Consider the following 21,801-nt stretch of genomic DNA (forward strand, 5'->3'; position numbering starts at 1 on the left):
TTGGAGATGGCCTTTGTGTGACACACAAGATGAATAATTGTTTGTGAAGATATGGAAGTTGGTGCATAGTGATGTGCCTGGCCTATTAGCCTAGGGACTAGGGACAAAACAGAGTACAGCCCACAAACAATTTGCTCTCTTCAGATCCAACACATGGCTTTGTACAATGATCAATCAAGTAATGTTGGTTGTTGTTGTGGGTGTTATTTGTACGAAACAGTTCACTAATCTTCAGTGTGATTGCCCAAACAAAACAAAGTGAAGGATCACTGTCCTCAGCCATGGGTCTGCTCAAGTTAATACATTTGCATCTGCCCCCCAGAGGCCACTTGTCTCCAGTGTGTCATGAGTTCTGGTGCTTTACTACTATCTGTCATGTGAAGGTGGCCATCGTGCATGTGGCACAGCATACATTGTTTTTTGGGTGCAGCTACAGATCAATGTGGTCCCTTAGCAAGTGGGGAATGTCCATTGACATGATTTGTGTGACATCACTGTTGCCAACATTCCTTGTGCCTACATGTGAGCATGTGTGCCTTTCACTTTTGACACATTATTTTCACTGCTGTTTCATGCATGTCTACCTGTGTTCATGGGATGATTTCTGTATTTTCTCACATATGTGTGCACTATTGGCCACTACTGATGCAATCAGTGTATGCCATTGTAAGGAGTGTCGTACAAGAGAGGTGATTTACCTGGGGCTAGCTGATTCGTTGTGTTGTGGATTTTCAAGACATATCTCCCTGACATCTTGCACAATTTGCCTACAGTGTACATTTCCATGCTAGTTGTGTAGTATATCTGAGCAACATTAGTACAACCTCCAATACTCCATTATGACAATTTACACATGGTGAAGTGAACATTGTTGATTTGTTTCCGATATGACATGGTTATTTTCATGTTCTCTTCTTCAGGCTATTGTACTTCTGTCAGCAATATGCCGGGATTTTGGACCATCATTATTGTGCTATTGTGTATGTGACAAATAGATGTATGCATGACCTTGTGTGGGATCTGTGGGAATGAACATAGCACTGGCCTATAAATTGTATAACAACATGTAACTGAGGTTTGCCACGTGAGGCAAACCATTAAAGGTGATGAGGTCTCCAACTTGTTCAGTGGTTACTGTGTTGCACAACTTCACCCATGCAAGTTGTCTGAGATTCTGATTTTCCTGTGGGCAGCAGTTGACTTTGTGTGGCATGAATGCATATTGTGTGGTAAATGTAGGAGTCACTTTGATGGAGTTTGTTGCTGGGGCCTACGTCATGATAATGCTTGCTAATGACAGCTGCTGTTTAAGTGTAATCAGGAACATGTAGTGATCCTATTACTCTTTGTATTTGCAGCATCATCCCAGGCAGGCGAAGGAGACAGGGTGGAATCAAGTGGGGAAGCATCTGGTCACAGTACCTCCAGTCATCACACAACCAACACATAGGGACCCAGTGACCTGGAGGGTGAGCGGAGTGCCACAGAGGACAGAGGATCAAGCTTGTCATCTTCAGATTCTTCCTTCAGTGGCCACTCCCTAGTGGTGGTGGCCCATCAGAACTTGCTTGTGTATGATTCTTGTTCTATCGTCACCCTCCCTGTTCCTCCCCACCAAGTTGGCTGTTCCCACTCACCCAAGACAGTGGGTGTCTCCTTTGCCCCAGACACCTCACCCCTAGCTCCTGTTACTCCTGCTGCCCTGAGTGAGGAGGCTATAGACCTCCTGAGGAGTATCTCTGTGAGGCAGACTGCCATTGTGAATGCCATCCAGGGTTTGGCCAGCTAACTTCAGCAGACAAATGCATACCTGGAAGGCATTCATAGTGACATGTCTGGCCTACAGAGATCCTTTCAGGCTCTGGCCTTCTCACTGATGGTAGCCACAATCCCCCAACCACCTCCCTCTTCCCAATCCAAATTCCCTATTCCCCTACCTGTCCCAAGCACACAGACACATCTGCACGCAACCACCTTAATACACACAAGCAGCACACATAGACACAAGTACCACAAGACACACCGGCACAGTAAACACTCAAAAGTCACCCACAGACACCACAACCATTTTGACAGTTACCTCCACAGCCCGCACCGACCCACACACCACAACCATCATATCTACAGACACCACCACAACACACAGTAACACATCCACCACACCTACCATACACCCAGACAACACCTCACAACCCAAAGACACACACACACCTCAGGCACCACACCCCCAGACACCACCACAACACCTACAGACACATCCACCACATCAAGTATACCCCGAGACACCACCTCAACCCACACAGACACATCCATCGCCTCCACCATACCCACAGACACCATCCCAGCACACACAGGCACATCCACATTCACCATACCCACAGGCATCACCCCAACAGACACACAAACATCCACCAATCTCACGTCACCTTGCACCTCCACCTCACCGCCTTCCAAGACACTCAAATGCCCACACTCACACGCGTAACATACACCACCCAAACACAAACGTATCTCACACACACACCAGCAGCATCAACACCCACAGACAAGACCACCACTCTCCCAACCTCCAAATCCCCAGTCCCTTCTGATGACCCTACCTATTTTCCCAAAGAAAGTTTCCTTTTTAACCTTGCCCTTTACCCTGTTACCTCCATCGCCTCCCAAACCTGAGGCCCCCACCCACATACCAACCCATCCCTTCCACATCCAAGTCTTCCCCGTCACACCTGCCCCCCCTGTAAGCACCCATACCCCTTCCCCAAAGAAGAAGCCGACTCCTCCAAAGAAACAGCCCCCCTCCAAAACCCATCCATCCCAAATCCACCCCACCTCACCCCCCCAAGCATGATCCCTGAGGTGTCTGCATGCCCACTTGATGCCCCTTCCTGCAGAGGTTCCCTGGCAGTGATTGGAGTCATGTTTGAACACAGTGTATGGACTAATATGGACTGGCCAATGGCCTTTGATCTAAACCATTTGGTGTTAATAAACCCAAGTTATTGTTTTTTGGGTACACATTTGTCCTGCCATTACATTTCCACATTTTTGTTGTTCCTGAGTCACTTGTGTTGTATGCCTACATTTGTTTGTGTTTCACCCTGATTGCTGATCCATTTGTTGTTGTTTGTAAAATCTGACTTTGTGGGAAGTGGATATGTGGGTGTTAATGCAATTGGGTTGTCATTGCATTGTGTTATGTTTGATATGGTAAGTATTTCATCTTGAGTTGGCCAATGTCAGCATGTATGGTATTCGAATTGTCACCCTGATATGGACTGTATATTTGTCTCATGTGTGGAAGCTAGTGTTTTGTTTCTCCACACATGGAAGGTGTTCAATTGTGCTACCTTCCTTTACATTTGACTGACCATGTGTCCATTTTGATGTGTGTACCTTGCAGCTATTTCATCTACATGTAAGGCCCATGGTGTTGCTGGTGTATTTGCTTCTTTGACTTGCACTTACACATTATGCAGATTGGCATGTCACTTGGCTCTACTATTTGTCCCTGAGATCATGTGGGGGCAGTTGCTGTGCAAACGGTGTTTTAGGGCATGTACAAAGTGAAATGTGTCCCAGGACAGCATCCTTCCATGAGTGCCCCTGATGCTTCCATCCCTACTGTGCAGGTATTGTTTGCATTGTGAGCTTTGCATATTTGTCTCACAATATACTGTGTATCCCATTGACCTTCCTTTGTGTTGTAATGTGGGTGATATGTGTGGGTCCATTACAGGGATGTTTAATGGGAGAGGTGTTTGTGTTAAATGACACATCCATACGTATGTGTCTTCAATCTGACAACAGTCCATGGCATGTGATCAATGTGTGGGTGTCAGTTGAATTATGTGTGATGTTGATGTGTTGTGGCTGATGTGTGACACAATGTTCTGGACAATTCACTGTCCCTGTGACTAAGGTGAGCAGACCTGTGTTGTTGTGGAGTGTGGTGGTGCAGTGTCAGTGGTCAGCCCAAAGAGGGCATTTTATGGCTCTGGATGTATCATTTGTTGTGAATGACTCTGACCCAGAACACAATGACAAGTGTACATGGCCCAGTTAGCATGACCCCCATATCATGTGGATGACGCCTCGTCAATGTGTTGTTGAGCTTACTGACACAGGTAGGTGTGTGTTCTTACTGTTGGTAGCGTTCATGGCAGCGTTGATTTTGTGCTCCATCTATAAGCAGCAGCAGTAGTGAAAGGACATGTGTGATCAGCTCCATGTTGGCACAGGATGTGTGACTCTGCGTGTAGGTGAGTTCCTTCATTTTTACTCTCCGTTTCTGCCTGCTGGGACGTGGTGATTGAACCACCATGATCACGGTGGCCGAAGGCAACATCATAATGTTTCCGCCAGAAACACTGCCTCCGACGGCCTCGCTGGCCTGTCTCACTACCGTGGCAGTCTGTGCTGCCTGGTGGTGCGGTGCTGGCGGGACCACGGCAGTCTTCCCTCTATGGGAGCACATGCATTGTAATACGGTGGTCCGACCGTCAAGCGGATGGCCGAGCCAGGCCATTAGTCTTATCTAATTCACCTGAAGAATCCCCCAAAATGAGGCTATTCAATCATATTCAAGTTTTTTGGTTTCCTCTATGATATCTTTCATTTCCTTTCCAATTTACCTGTTATGTAGCTAAGAAATTAATTATGAAACACCAAGTAGCAGTTTTAAATGCATCCAAGGATGTTTGAATGGAACTATTATCAGATAAGTTGTTAAACAATTTGGCAGCAAAATTATGGAATCTACGTGCAAATACAGGATTTGCTAATAATTGTTTATATTATCAAATATCCATCAAGCTTTCTATTTCTGATATGATCTAAATATAAGTAGTGAGTGGTTAGAGTTAAAAACTGCTCAAATCTCAGCATTTATTAATGTTTGCATTAATTGTTTATTTAGGAATATATAATCTACATTAGATTTTAATTGGTAAACAGTTGAATAAAATGAATATTCTCATGGAGTAGAGTTAGAAAGCCTCCATGCATCCTCTAGAGAATTATGAAATATAGATGAACTAAATTGTTTTATATCTAACGTTTTATTTTAAAATGGATCTGCAATTGGGTCCCTGCCACAAAGGTAAATTTACTCTTGAGTAAATATACATGTGTAAATTTACTCTTAAACTTTCTAATAAATGGACTACTTTTGTCTGTTAACCATTTTCAAGTGTAAATCTACTACTCCTGAATCAGGAGGTAAGCTAAATTTACAAGTGTAAAGTTACTACAGCCAAATTGGACCCTAAATAATAGTAACTCAGACCTGACATAAGTCTAGTGACATACATGACCAGCCGCTGGTACAGCAACACCCGCCAATTGAAAATAATGGATTCAAGGGCTTAGAATCCGTTCACAAATAATGCTAAAAAAATTATGTATTTAACATTTAAAATATATACAAAGTTAAGTTAATGTAGTTTAAAACATTTAGTTTCATGTTAAAGAATGTATGTGTAAAATTAATTGAAATTAATTATTTTTAAACAATGGAAATTACTTTTAATTTTATAATAAAAAGAGATATTAAAACATTTAATCATGTTGATATATAAAGTTTTAACATGAACTAAAATTTATATTCATGTTTCAAAAAACAAAATAAATAATTTTGATTTTGATTTGACATTATTTTCTTTTGGTGTTTATTTTAAGTCCCTGCTTTTCTGAGAGGGTTTTGCAATCCCAGTGTTTGGCCATGTATGTAGCTGGATTTACTCCAGGTTTGATCTAGAGTGTGTTTACTACTCTATTGGGTCCTTTCTGACCGTAGTAACTTTAGAAGTGTAGTTTGGAAATAAAAATGGGTTTGCTCTTTTGTGGGTGGGTGTCTCTCCCTCTGAAACCCCCTCTTTAACTCTATAAGCCCCTCTAAAATCCCCTTAAAATCCCTCCTATCTAGAAGTAGGTATTCCCCTTTTTCTATCCTCTCCCTATTTCCACTCCCACATTTACTATCAAGCAGTATACATACATGCATGAGGATCTTCCCCCAGAAAAAAGGAAGGTGGAGATGTACACTTGTAGGTTTGTGATTTGCATTTTGTAGTAAGTAAAGTTGTACTACTGTAGTACTGCTTTACTAGAAAATGCAGTTTGTGAATCAGACCAGTGTAATTTTATTTTAGTACACACTCCACATTGATGTAATCCAAATTACTTAAAGGTTAGGGATATTTGATTGTATTCAAATAAACTAAGTGCTCACATTAGGCTCAGCATTAGGATCATGTTAAATTTACCTATTAAATGTCATTAATATTTAAATAATTGAATTTAATTAAGGGTGCACCTTAGGGTTAGGGCTGACATAACAGATAAGATAAATTGTATTTAGATATATAAATATTTTGGAATGAGGGCTGGTTTATTATTATGGTTAGTGTGTGGTTAGCAATTGAATGTTGTTTACTTTAAGTGTATTAAAGGGGGAATTAGTATTTTTATTAGTGTTATGTTAAATTAAGATTTTTTTATGTAAATACAATAACAATCATTTAGCAGTTGGGTTAGGTTAAGATAAATTATTTAATTAAACTTTAATTAATAGGAGAGCTGACATTGAGAATATATTTACAAGCATCTATAATTAGTTTAATCAAATTAAAAATAAGTTCAGAAAAAGTACAGTTTACAATTAAAAACAATTTTATATGGTCTGAATCAAGTCTGGATTTACTATTAAAATTAATTTAGGGTTGATTAATTTGTCTAAATAAATCTAATTTGAATTAATTAAGGTTTAGTGTCAATGTAGGCTCAATGTAACTATATCACTGTAGTGGTGAATATACTATACTTTAAACTCACCTTGTCAATATAGTTGTATTCGAAGTAGTGGTTTTGTTGTATTGGTCCTCGAGGTAGTAACATACTACCAGACTTTGGGCCTAGTTTATAGGTTGGAGGCTGGGATCCACCATAATAAACATGGCAGTAGCCCATCCACCATCTTACAAGTGAATTTTAGGTTATGTCACTTGTAATACGGCACACAGGACATATGTCATGTTTTTGACAGCGTATCCCATCCATCAAACTGTAAATAAGGCCGTATATCTACTAAAAGATTGTTCTAATATTCATTTTTTTTTTATTTCTGAAAACTTGAATTTTAAAAATTGCAATCCGTACTTTGTAGAGAATATTGTTATTGCAGCAAGAACATTTTAAATGTGAACTGAACACAGAACAGGATTTTTATGTAGTGTCTACATGCAACCAGATTACAGAACATGTCATTGGAGGATGTAGACAGACAGTGCAGTTAATTTGTTTCATTGTACATATTCACAATTTAAGGCACAGAGAGGTGCTAAAAGAAGAGAGGTGACAGAGATCCATGGTAAACAACTAAACTCTTTGACCAAACAAAATTGTTTAAGCAGTTCTTTTATTAGTAAGCTGATAGCTATTCAATAATTTTAAGTTTTATTTGATTAAAGGAGGGGTTTTACATAGTCACTGCCAAACAACACAAAGCAGTTCACAGGACACACCTGTTGGAACAATGTGATTTATGTTGACAGCTTGTTGCTGCTTTTAATTTCCAGCTATTATCCGGCTGGATTGCTCAGTCAACATTCCTGCAAAGCTTTCCTAGAAACTAAGGATAGTGAAATACATTTGTCCATAGCAGAACCTAACTTCAGCCACTTGAGAAAGGAAAGAGAAACATTTCAATATATTAGCATCAATGCCCAAATTTGACAGGTAAAATAGGCCCCAACCTTGACACTGTAAATAGTGAAAATGTCCATTTTAGCCTTCTGTAAAGACAAGCTTTTATTCACGTGGAGGAAACCAACAGTGGGGCACATAGGACTGATTGTGTTCTGTCGACCAAGCATGATACCCTTTTGAAAGTTTGTCTTGTTACTGTTTGTATTTTTTGTCCCCTAAGCTCTGCTTTGTACTCAAGGCCACTCCCTTTACTCTAAGTTACTAGGTTTTACTACTAGTGAACATTGTTTAACCACTGAAGACCGCTCTGTTTCATACCCACACAACCTACAAGCATTTTATAGAAGCAGTTCCATGTGATATTTCATATTTACAAAATGTCCAGCGACCATCCCCCTACACCCACGGGCCAGTGGATACCCATGCCTCAGAGACAGATCTAGGCTTCCAAACAATTCATAACAAAAAGACACACATATATAAACAGAGGCTTTCCACAAGTTCTGTTTATCAGTTAACCTCTTCACATGTCATTAACATTTTGATCCTGTTTTACAAAGGTAAACTGAGACTAAAGGGTCGATTACCAGTTTGGCAATCAGACTGCCGCACTCCTGGCGGTCCGACCACCAGATTATGATCCTGGCACTCTGCGCTGCCATCGCCAGGATCATGGATCCCGACAGGTTGGTGGCAGTCGGAGTCGTGGTCAGTCACGGTGGTGCTGAGTTCAGCACCACCGTGCTGATCACGACTCCACTTTCTCCTATGCTTTCTATGGCGGTTGCATTGCTATGGAAACGCTGGCATAAAGCCAGTGCTGGGGACCATATGGGGGGCCCTGCCAGCATCCCCGGGATGAGCAGTGTCTGCTATGCAGACAGTGAGCATTCCGGGGATGGTAGTGTGCAACAACATTGTCCTCTGCTCCCTCTGGCTGACCGGCTAAAACGTCATAATATGACGTTTCCACCGGTCAGCCCAGTGGAAACATCATAATACGACGTGGGTGAAGCCACCGGCTTGACGGTGGTCTCATTCTCGTGGCTTTGGCGGTCCGACGGTCAGACCACCAAAGTCGTAATTGGACCCTAAGGCCCATATTTATACTTTTTGACGCTAAACTGCGCTAACGCAGTTTAGCGGCAAAAAGTTTTGCGCCGTCTAACGCCATTCTGAAGCGCCAAGCGGGCGCCGTATTTATGGAATGGCGTTAGACGGCGCAATCAGACCGGCGCTGCCTGGTTTGCGTGGGAAAAAACCACGTAGACCAGACAGCGCCGGCGTAGGGGGAAAATGGCGCATGGGCGTCTTAAAATGGGGCAAGTCAGGTTACGTCGAAAAAATCGTCTTAACCCGACTTGCGCCATTTTTTAACGACGCCCATCCCCCATCAACATGACTCCTATCATTGTAAAGATAGGAGTCATGCCCCCTTGCCCAATGGCCATGCCCAGGGGACTTCTGTCCCCTGGGCATGGTCATTGGGCATAGTGGCATGTAGGGGGGCACAAATAAGGCCCCCCTATGCCACCAAAAAAAAATATAAAAAATAAAAAATTATACTTACCTGAACTTACCTGAATGTCCCTGGGGTGGGTCCCTCCATCCTTGGGGGTCCTCCTGGGGTGGGCAAGGGTGGCAGGGGGGGTCCCTGGGGGCATGAGAGGGCACCTGTGGGCTCATTTTGAGCCCACAGGCCCCTTAACGCCTGCCCTGAGCAGGCGTTAAAAAGTGGCGCAAATGCGCCGTTTTTAGCCACGCCAACTCCCGGGCGTCTCTTTTGCCCGGGAGTATAAATACCACGTAAAGGCCTGGGAGTCATTTTTTAGACGGGAACGCCTCCCTTGCATATCATTAACGCAAGGAAGGGGTTCACGCTAAAAAATGACGCACATTCCGGGAACTTTGGCGCTATTCGCCTCTAACGCCATAGTATAAATATGGCGTTAGTTGGCGTTAGTTTTGCGTCGAAATTGCGTAAAAAAAAACGACGCAATTTCGGCGCAAACGGAGTATAAATATGGCCCTAAAAGTCTAACTTAGACAAAAATTCTAACTTTACTATTTTTCGGTATTCACAAAGGTAAAGTTAGACCAAAAGTCTAACTTTACTAGTAGTAGTAAAGTTACTAGCAGTAATTTACCTTTGTGAATACCTTGGTTAAAGTTAGGCTTTTGGTTTAACTTTACTACTGTGAAATAGGCCCTTTGTATCCACCCATCACAGCATACAGCATTGGGTCAGCCGACTTTAATCATTGGCTCTCCTCACTGCAAGGGATGGCTTTTTGCTTGTGCACATGTGCACATCTACCTGAAAAGTAGCCCACTTCAGTGCTAGGCATGATTTGAAAATGAAGACCTTCGTTTCTGCTTTCATTTTCATTTTACTATAGGTTAGTACATTTTTTTCTGTTTTGCAAACATATGCTCACCATCTTTAATCCATGGCATGTTTACTCTTTATTTCTTTTATTTTTTAAGGGCTAGGTGTATGAACGATTTTTTTAATGTCACATACACTCTGATTCAGAGTTTGCCATTGCAAACATGGTTTTTACAATTTACAAATCACATTTTATGAGTTGGTAAAGTTTTACTAACTCCTAAAATGGGATTCTGACTGAACAATGATTTATCATTTTTAAAGGGTTGTGTTGTGAACACCCCTTCTAGCTACTAAGTGGGTATACCATGCATCAAAGGTTTGCAGGGGGGCGTGGATAGCCGGCCAAGATGGTGGACGCAAGCTGATCGAGCTCCACGTCACATACATGTGGGGCCAGTGACCACTAAACAGCGGGCGCTCCTCTGCGCTAAACCTCCCAGGGCTCTAGGGGTACTGATTGCAGCACTACGTCGCCGCATACGGGCGGAAAAATTGCAGCAGGCATATACGGCTGCAGGAGGCAACCCGTACAAGGGAAGCGTGAAGGACGGGCCACGCCGGTTGTGAGCGCCATCATGTCTGACCTGTGACGGCGGCAGGGCTCAGAACGACGCTGGAGCCGGAGCGGAGCCCGTGTCGAGTGGGTTGCTGTACCCGTTGCTGCACCTGAGCGCCCAGTGACCAGGGAAATTGCGGGACCCTGCTGCAGCACTGCGGAAGCTGTGGGGGTGAGGTGGGCCTGCTCCTGCGTGCCGCAGGCGCCCGAGGCTATCAGCACGCACGTCCATGGGACCCCTTTGACAGCCCTGAGGACCGAGTACCTGGAGAGACGGCACGGATTCATGTGGTTGGGCCGCTCATTCTGCTGAGCAATCGCTTTCCTGACGCGCATACAAGCGGGCCCAGCCACACCTCCATTGCAACACCAACGCTGTACCCTGCTGGTGGAGGAATCTAGGGGGGCCTCATCCCTGTTCTTTAGGCCGCCTGTCATAGTTTTATGGTCTAGGAAGTGGACAACATGCCCCAACTTGACAATACGAGGGGAGGACAAGTTACATTAGCCAATTTGACGGAGTGGGACAAACGTATGCCTAAATAGGCTTGCCCTGTTGCATGGATGTGAGACAGGCCGGGACAACCAGTGCTGTTAAATCCGCTGGGCCTGCGTGGTGTGCTAGTGGGTCTCTCTGGACGATAAATTTTGGGGCATATCCCTTGAAGCGGAGTAACGATCTAAAATATTGCCGATATCCTTACAGACTGTAGATATATGCTGGGGGCTGGCCGCCTCCGCTCTGGAACTGGTGCTATGAACATGCAGGAGGCCGCAACTCAAGATAGTCAAAAACTAGATGCTGTGCTGGTGGCGGTGGAGTGTATAGGTGACTCGCTGGAGCGGGCCCGCACCTCCCTGGAGGGAAAAATTGACAAGGTGACTAGTGAACTTGTCTTGTTACATGCGGATCACCGCAAATTAGCAGAGACGACAGGTTTCGCTTGAGGCACGAATTGACGAACTGGCGCCCACGGCATCCCGACTGGCGACTACAATAGGAGACGCACTGGCCTGCATAGGCAAATTGGAGCATCGTGTTGAGGACGCAGAGGACCGTACCCAAAGGAACAACATACAGGTCATTGGCCTTCCAGAGGGTGTGGAGGGCCATGACGCAGTTGCCTACTCCGAGGCTTGGCTCCGGGGGCTGGTACCGGAGGGAACCCTGACACCTTTCTTCTCTGTGGAGCGTGCACATCGGAACCCTGTTAGGCCACGACCACCAGGGAGGGTCCCTCGTCCCTTCATACTTCGCTTGCTCCATTACGCGGACAGGGATATTGTTCTTCAATCAGTCAGGTCATCTCCCCCGCCTCAAGTGGATAACGCCCAGGTCATGCTGTTCCCTGACTACACGTTGGCTGTGCAGAGAAACTGTGCCTCCTACCTACCCTTAAAACGCAAGCTCCGGGCCCTGAACCTTGAGTACTCCCTTTTATTTCCGGCCAAGCTCCGCATAATAACTAAGAACAAATCCCACTTTTGCACTACGCCAGAAGCGGTGTGGGAATGGTTAGAGTCTACAGGCCGTATTAGTGGTCGAGGCCTGGAGGGGAATCTGCTGGCGCCGCAGGGTAGACGCACCCGCACAAGATGCAGCCACAGAGCTCATGGCACTACCCCGAAGAGGGCAAAACATGTTCCTGATTTGGAGCAAATCATCCAGGAACGTCGCGATGTGCTGCAGTTGGCAGCGGCCATTACCACTTCCTCGGCGGCCTCAGATCCAGAAACTGAAATTTCACAGCCCATTAGCGAAGGACTCGCTACACCAGACTACCTTTCCGAGACGAGCTCACCGGCGCGCATGGTGGTGACCCCTCGTATAGCAGACAAACTTTTCTAACACCCTCCCGCACCAATTTTGACCTACTGGCGGCCTTACAAGTGTGTACTTCATTATCCCATGTTTCTTTGGTGATTTCCGTGTACCTTGCTTACAGACATGTCATGCTCCTCTGAATTGATAGGCTGGGGACACATCTGGGAAACTACAGGAGACTCTCCCAATGGGGTGCATAAACCACCCTTGTGCTCCTGCTGTCCACAGGTACCAATTTCCATTGGCCCCACCCTCACTCAATTATCCACACATACCGGAGTACACGACTCGCCACACGCTCACCCTCAAGTCACTCGGCCTATCCCACTCTCCTACTAGTGGAGACTTATTATACATGGTGGTTTTGTTGACCTTACTGGTTATTTGGTTTGGGCAGATACCGGTTGTCTCTCTGCTCTGATGGTATTTTGTTTGTTAGTGTTGATATGGAGGCCATACCTTATTAGCCTGATGCAGTGTTGGAACCCCACTACCTCACACATGACCCTTCCTACACGGGCCACCCAGTTAGTTTGTTGCCCTCACTACCAAAAACCACCATGAATACCTATACTTCTCTCACATGGAATGTGCGCAGCATACATACGCCAAAGCGACAGTACTCTATATACTCCTACCTTAAAAGACACTCCGTACATATAGCCTTCTTACAAGAGACCCATTTGGCGCTCCCAGAGGTATCTCGTTTGCAGCGATGATGGAGAGGTCAATTTTTTTCCACAGGTCACTCCACTTATGCTAGGGGCGCTCTGGTTTGGATTAGGCCGGGCCTTCCCTTTGTAGGAGAAGATCAAATATTTGATGATCAGGGGCGCTATGCGTTGGTGCGGAGACGACTTGCGAGCCAGGCCTTGGTATTAGGTTCCATTTATGCACCGAATCTAGATCATCGGGGTGGAGCGACTACCCCTGGCTACTGGGGGGAGACTTTAACAGTATACTGGACCCCAATTTGGACCAAGACTGGCACCTGCTAGACATATGGCGTCACCGCAACCCCACTGATAGAATCTACTCATATTACTCCGCCCCTCATTCCCTGCATGTGCGTCTCGACAGAATACTGTGCACGCATAATTTATATTCTGCAGTATTGGATACTGATTATTTAGGCCGCACGCTCAGATCACAATCCACAACTTGTACAGCTAGGCTGGGATACCTCTCCCCCTACTATCCCTGTCTGGAGGCTCCGACCCGAGCTTCTAGAAGACGCAGCATTTAAAGCATCATTGGGTGGGGCAATTCCTGAATACTTCACACATAACAGGGGTACTGTGTCTTCCGGTCTGGTGGAATGGGATGCCTTCAAGGTCTTTATTAGAGGTCACTGTATGGGAACGCAGTGGAGTCTGCGACGCTTTGTGGAGGGTGAGCTCACCCGGGTAGAGCGGACCTTACTGCAGCCTGAATAGGAAATTACCCGAAGTCCTACGGGGATGGCATGCCTGTCATCAGCTCGGGCTGAGCATCTATCTCTCTTAGAGCAGTTACGCTATTTAAATTATTCCACCCATTCAGAGCACACCCATACGTCTGCTGACAAATCGGGCAAACTCTTAGCCTGGCTGACCAGACCCAAATGAGACCATGGGCCGATTGTGGAGATTCACTCGGCGTCTGGAACCATGCTCCATACACCCTCAGAGATACACTCCGTGTTTACACAGCACTATAGGGCCCTCTATGGCTCGGCTGTCTCGCCGAGTCGGCAGACCTGTACAGAATCCCTCGTCAATTACACTGCCCCGCCTGACAGAGTCCCAGCTGGACACACTTGAGGAACCTTTAGAGCTCTCCGAAATCCAGGCTAGTATACATGATCTATCTGCAGGTAAAACTCCTGGCCCAGATGGTCTTCCAGACGATTTTTATAAGACCTTTTCCTCTATTCTTGCGCCTCATCTCCTCCGCATATATGAGGAGTCAGTGCAGAGAGGATCTCTTTCGGCATCGCAGAACGAGGCACTATTGGTGTCACTCCCCAAAGCGGGCAAAGACCCAATGGAGCTTGGCTCCTATCGACCATTAGCAATGCTTAACACAGATTATAAAGTACTGGCCAAAACATTGGCGACGCGGTTGGCGCCCATGGTGCCAGACCTTGTGCACGCCGACCAGACCAGATTTGTGCTTGCACGCAATACCTCCCATAATATAAGGTGGCTGTTCCGGGTCATGTACTATTCGAAACAGGACTGGCCGCTGGCAGGATGCCTGGTCCTTGACCTGGAAAAGGCCTTTGATTCCTTGGAATGGCCATATCTTTTTTAAATCTTGCGGTGGTTTGGCCTGGGACCTCGCTTCCTCCGTACGGTTAGGCTGCTATACACTAACCCCAAGGTCAGGGTCAGGACGGGTGGGAATATCTCGGAACCTGTTGAGGTGCGCAGGGGCACGAGACAGGGGTGCCCCCTCTCTCCCTTGCTGTTTTCCCTTGCCGTGGAGCCCCTGGCGGCGGTGCTACGTGGCTGAGCCCACTGGAGCGTTGCGCTGGGAGATGGCCTGCACAGTATATCATTGTATGTGGATGACCTCTTACTGTATTTCAGGGATATCATGCATGTCCCCTCAGCAGCGGGACAATACTGCAACACTTTGCCACGCTCTCCGGGTTACGGGTTAACTGGGCAAAGTCATGACTCTTTCCCTTTGACCCCAACCTCCCCAACCCAAGGTTGCACCTCTCTGGTGTGGAGGTTCCCTGGAAGCCACATACATTCTGATATTTAGGCATTCGCATCTATCACCAAAAAGAGGATTTGTTTGAATGGAATCTTGGTAAGGTGATGACATCTATTAGATCCCAGATGTCCTTTTGGCGAACGCTGCCGCTCTCTGTAGCAGGTAGAATTGCCCTCTTGAAGATGATTGTGTTACCACGACTATTATACTATTTCTCCAACCTGCCATACTACATACCGGTCAGTTTCTTTAGGGAACTGGAACCTCAACTACGGGAATTCATCTGGAATAAGGGGCGCTGCAGAGTTGCACTTAATAAACTTTATTTGCCTTTAGAGCAGGGCGGTCTTTCAGCACCCAACCTGGAGCATTATTACTTGGCCTCCCAGCTCCAGTGTGTGTCCAGATGGTTGGCGGGACTATATCTCTCCGACACAGCAACTACCACAGTGCCCTGGTCTCTTATGCGATTGACGCACCTGTTCCACCCACTCACGCTCTCGGCGCCCCCGGAGGAGCTCCTCCTCAAGGTGGCCCACCGCTGTTACCGCAGGTTCCTGTAGCTCATGAAGGGGACAGTCCCGTTCGCCCCGGCCTTGGAGCTATTGGGCACACCTCGTGGCTCTGGGGCCACGTCTGAGGCTGAGCTCTGGGCGTGGCCCGCTGCAGATCTGCACACACTGGGCAATCTGTACAGGGATGGTAAGTTTATTATGTTTTCCACCCTGGTCGCTGAGGCGGGCCACCCAGTGGGACAGTTTCTGCTGTATAATTCACCATTGCGATCTTTATCGAGCAGGTGGGGAGACCTAACGACTGCCCCCCCAACTAATTTATTAATACAATATATACAGGTTATGGGACGGCAGACATCTGATCAGGTGGTTCACGGAAGCACTCCGAACTCACCTGATGCAGGAGCATGTTACATTGCGTACTGCCTGGGAGAGAGAGTTGGACACATCCTCCACGGATCTGCAGTGGAGGTCTGTCCTCTCCAGCCACACCACTACTCCCCGCAATGCCAGATTTAGACTCATACAATTCTACATTATTCATAGGGAATACCTTACGCCAGCTCGTATTAACAGATACTTCCTTCTCTTTGATGCAGCCTGTCCGCATTGTAAGCAGTTAGACACAGATATCTTACACATGGTATGGTCCAGCCCTTCCTTGCACAACTATTGGGGAGCTGTAGTTGCTTGTTTATCAGCATGCACAGCACGCACACTACTACCCACATGGGAGACCTGCGTGCTAGGTTTATTTCCTAGAAGACCGCATCATAGAGCTATCGCACGATTCTTGGATCTGGGATTTATAACAGCCAAAAGGCTGATAACCCACAGATGGAGGGCTGCTGAGGCGGCAACTGTATTGGCCTGGAAACAATCATTTTTTAACTGGGCGGGAGCTGAGGGAGTGACGCTGAGGCGGGAGGATGCACTTGGTCTGCGCAAATACCCCCTTTCAGGTTGCTAGGAAGCGGTGTTGTCACTCTTACAAACCCCAGAAACTGATCCCGACTTGGCGGGGATAGCCTATCATTTAAGGTGGCCCAGCGACTATTGAACACTGGGGGCACCAAGAAAGGGTTGCTGACACATTTACCATTTATTGCCCCCTAATGCCATACAATTAAATTGGGACAAGGAAGACACTAAGCACCAGGATTTCAAACACGTCTCAAAGCACACAAATGCACCCCCACACCATTGAGGGAATTAAACACGCGAGTAGGCACAGCAATACTACCATTGCATATTTAAAGATAAGGTACTCCATTGTTTAAACCAAAAAACCAAAAGTACACAGTTCCAGCCAATAGACTAGTACAAATGTAAACAGTAAGTAATAGAGTCTATGAGTCTGCTCTTATCAGAACAAGAGCCCTCACTCACCAAATGGTGACATGCTTCATCATCGGGCTTTTGCTCCTCGTCAGGCCGGCACTGCAATGCCTGACGGGCCCCTCGTGGGGGCTCTTTGCCGGAGATCTTTTGAGTGTAAGGAATGCCGGTAGCTGAGTGCTAGTATGTGGGATTGGTATATGGGTATGTGAAAATAAAAATGGCTAGAGGTCTAGAAATATCGTATTTAATCAACCCAGACCCCTGTCATGATTAAAAACAAAGTGTAGGTAAGGATTAGAAGTAATGTCTAGTCCACCCTCAGAAACAAAAAAACTGTCAGTCCCTGAATTAGGGGAATGTGGAGAGTTAGAGTACAGAACTAACTATACTTCTATCATCGGGGTCAACATGTTTCTCGCAAAAAATGTCTGTTAAGATCGGTGCGATTCGTCAGGACCAAAAAACATACCTAATCCACATGTTATAACCCAATACGGGATTTCTTCGTACCAGAAAAACCTACAAAGAGCAAGAAACAGACTCAAAATACAAATATAACCATGTGCACAGTGAGCTCATTCCGGTGAGAAACCCTAATGTGCAGTGTATCACACAGTGAAATATAAATCAAACGACTCCTCTCAATTCAGAGGATGAATCCTTACCCTCCTTGTATTAAAGGATGGGCCCCATCGGGATAGCGATAAGCATCAGTGGTCCAGGCTTGTATAGTCAACTAAGTATAGATATAGATGACATGTCACACATAACAAGTATAAATATCTCAAGGATTATAAATCCATTCAAACTCCATTGTTTAAGACTGTTACTGTTCTTTATTTGTTATTATTGTAGTATTAGCATTTATATACAAATGCGTAATTGCCTGTATAAATAAACGGACAGGCAAAGGAGCGATAAGACATCTGATGCCCTGTGTTTCGACCCAGAGGTCCATCAAATTTACATGTGAAACGCTTGTATGCAGGCTTAGATAGATGTCATTGACTGTATGCTGCGATGTACGAATCCAGATAAAAAACTCATTGTCCTCTTTGTGATCGTTGTATGTCTACTAATCATTGTTGGAAAGACTCACAAGTCTGTGCAATGTATAACAGCTGTACTTGTCTACTGTGTCAATATTACAATAGAATCAAACTGTTATGGTATAATTAAAATGATAATAAAGATTCCTGAAAAAAAAAAAAATCAATGGTTTGCAACAGTAAATTCAATCCCATTCTAAAACTGGGAAGTCGGTGCCTTTGAAATCTTCTTTCCCTATGTGTAGGTTGGAAAAAAAATCTTTCCCCATGTGTAGATTAAAAAAGGTTTCAGGAAGAGTGAACAGTGGTCTAATCGCAATCCCATTTCCTTTATGGAATATGGCCTGCATTTGAAAAAAAAGGTTTCTTTGTTTAAATGAAACCAAATTCATGATGGTCTGCTGACCCTTGTAGATCACTGCCCTGTGATTATGGGCAGTAAAAGCGAGTAAAATGTTTGACCTACCTCATAAATATTAATGGGGTAAGTCAGGCTGTGCAACTACTCAGATTCATAATTTAGTTTACTGGCATATCAGTACGTAGGTTAGTTCACAAATTACAGCAACATCTGGAATTATGGGCCTCATTACAGCTTTGGTAGTCCGACCAACAGACTGCCAAAGCCGCAAGGTGATGGTGTCGTCATACCGACGGTCTCACCCACCATTGTAGTACTATGTTTCCACCAGGCTGACTGTCCTTGCCCAGGCAAACAGTGCACATTACGAGGGTGGCAGCATTGCCACTGGCTTGATTAAGAGCCGGCGACAATGCTGCTGCCACTTTCCCGCTGGGCTGATGGTCAGAAACCTTGGTTTCCACTTGTCAGCCCAGCGGAAAAGTCATAATGGGGCCGGCAGAGAGGTTGCCAGTAAGGCAGTAACCTCCCTGTCAATAGTTTGGTGGATGGGCCTTCCTCTGCACTGAACTCGTAATTGGCCCCTTTGTGGTTTGAGCTGCCCATATATGCTATTTTTCTGAAATTGTGTTTTAATTTCCCAGTTGTGAGAAACTGGGTTGTTACTTAAGGGGAGGAGTGTACTATTTTCAAACAACAGCCACAAACCTTGTCAGGATTAACCACAAAAGTCACAAAATTAACTTGTGCATAACCCTCTGGTAGCCTGCCAGAAAGCAGTCAGGCTTCACTTAGAGGCAATAAGTATAGTATTTATGCAGCAAAAAACAGTAAAAAAAGTGAAGCCACAGCACAAGAAAAATCACTCATCAATTAAAAAAAAAGTAGGGTAAATTGTAATAATTTGACCCCAAAATGACAAAAATCAAATCAGTAGAACCAGAGTTATGATTTTATTTTAATGTTTGAAGTGTAAAATAGCACTCAAAAGATTTAAGCACTAACCCTGGGCATCTAGTCATGTGAGACTGGGACAAAGTAGAAAGTTACGGTCAGTGCTTAATTTGAGCTGGTAGTTTCCAGTGCTCAGCACCGGTGCGTAATGTTCTGGTGGCTGTCCACCACATTGTGGCACTGTCTACCTGATTTTGAGATGAGACAACAGTGTTTAAAAACTCAGTATATTCTAAAAAAAGAAAAATATCTGCTGCTCCTGCAATTATTTTAACCTCAGGGGCAGAAATAGTCTAATTTGTCACACTTGTAGGAGTGTGATGGTTAGTAGTTGTGTCGGGAGTGTCACTGGCAGCTCTGGCAGGAGCAATGGGTGGTGCAGACTGTACTGGCCTCCTGAGAAGGGCCCTGGCACTTCCATTCTTACAAATTAAGAACTGGTTACGGGCCACCGCAAGGGAATGCAGGTTGGATACACAAAGTGGATTAGGCCTGGACTCCGCTCACCTTTGAAAGTAGTCCCTGTCTGAGAAGAATACACAAAGGTCAACTACCAGCTACAGCCAGTCATATTACCTAGGAACAGACTGCAGGCACCAAATAGTTAAGACCTGAAAACACCAACTTTCTAAAAGAGGCATTTTCAAAGTTATGACTTAAAATTAGACTTTACCATCAAAGAGGATTTTAGATTACAATTCCTCAGACACCAAACAATACCTTCCCGCCTGCTTCCAATAAGAAGTGATCAGTTATTAAATGTATCAACGTAACCCAGTGTTAAACTATGGGAGAGGCAGGCCTCACAGTAGTGGAAAACAAATTTGGGAATTTGGATCACGGAAAAAATATTGAAATCAACAATAAATATACACAATATTACATCAATGTATTACATATATTTATACATAAATATTGTGTTTGAAAATATAGTTCACTAAAACATTGTTTATAAAAAATATCCCCCAAAATATTGTTTCACACTAATATAGTTAAAGAACATACAAAAATATTGTTTTTTATATACATATAGCTTAAAATAGTAAATGTAAAATATTTTAATGTATACAATGAATATACTGTTAATTAAATGAATCAAACTAATATTTAATATAAAAATATATACTTATATAAGCACACACACATATATGTTTGTACGGTTATATATATATATATATATCTATATATGTATACATATATAGATATATATATATATATATACATACATATATGTATATGTATACATGCATAAAATGTAACACAATTATTAACCGGTTCTGTGCCCAGGACGTAATGGTTACGTCCTGAGGCACAGTGCTGCTGTGCCCAGGATGTAACCATTAGGTCCTGGTCACAGAGCGAGGGAGCACTAGCGCTCCCTCTGTGGGGTTAATAGTCAGGGATGGAAGGGGAAGCCCTTCCCCTTCCACCCCCAACCCCCCCACCCCCCCTGTGACGTCAGCGCGCGAGCGCGCGCTGATTTGTCACAGGGTCTCCCCCATCGCGCTGGAAGCTCTGCTTCCAGCGCGATTGAAAGCGAAATGCTCAGCATTTCTCTTTCAATCACGTGGGGGAGGCCCAGAGAGGCTTCAAAGGGAAGGAAATATATTTCCTTCCCTTTGAAGTCTCTCCCAGCGTTTCAAAAGCCGGATTGCTTGCAATCCGGCTTTTGAAACCCCACTAGACACCAGGACATAAGGGAGCCCCTGAGAAGGCCCCCCCTTTTGTGCCCCCAGGGGGGGCAGAAACCTCTAGGCACCAGGGATCATTTTTTTTTTCTTTTTGTTTTGTTTTGGTTCTTTTTTAGGTGGGGGCGACCCCTTAGGCAAGGGTCGCTCCCCTGGGGGGCAAATTATATTTAGGCCATTTCTGCCCCCCTTGGGGGCAGATTGGCCTATTTTGATGAGGCCAATCTGCCCCCAAGGGGGGCAGAAACCCCTAGACACCAGGGATTTATTTATTTTTTTGAAATGGACATAAGGGAGCGACCCCGTGGGCAAGGGTCGCTCCCAGGGGTGAAATTTTTTGGGAAGGCCTTTTCTGCCACCCCGGGGGCAGATCAGCCTATTATTAGGCCGAACTGCCCCCAGCGGGGGCAGAAAGGGGGGCTATATTTTATTTTTATTTTGTTTTTGTTTATGTTTTTGATTTAGCTGTGGGGAGTGACCCCTTAGGCAAAGGTCACTCCCCTAGGGGGCAAATTATATTTCGGCCATTTCTGCCCTCTTGGGGGCAGATTGGCTTATTTTTATGAAGCCAATCTGCCCCCAAGGGGGGCAGAAACCACTAGGCACCAGGGATTTTTTTGTTTTTTTTGTTTTACAGATGGGGAGTGACCCCTTGGACAAGGGTTGCTCCCCTGGGGGTCAAATTGTATTTAGACCATTTCTGCCCC

Source organism: Pleurodeles waltl, chromosome 8, assembly GCF_031143425.1.
Source record: "Pleurodeles waltl isolate 20211129_DDA chromosome 8, aPleWal1.hap1.20221129, whole genome shotgun sequence".
NCBI classification, from domain to species: Eukaryota; Metazoa; Chordata; class Amphibia; order Caudata; family Salamandridae; genus Pleurodeles; species Pleurodeles waltl.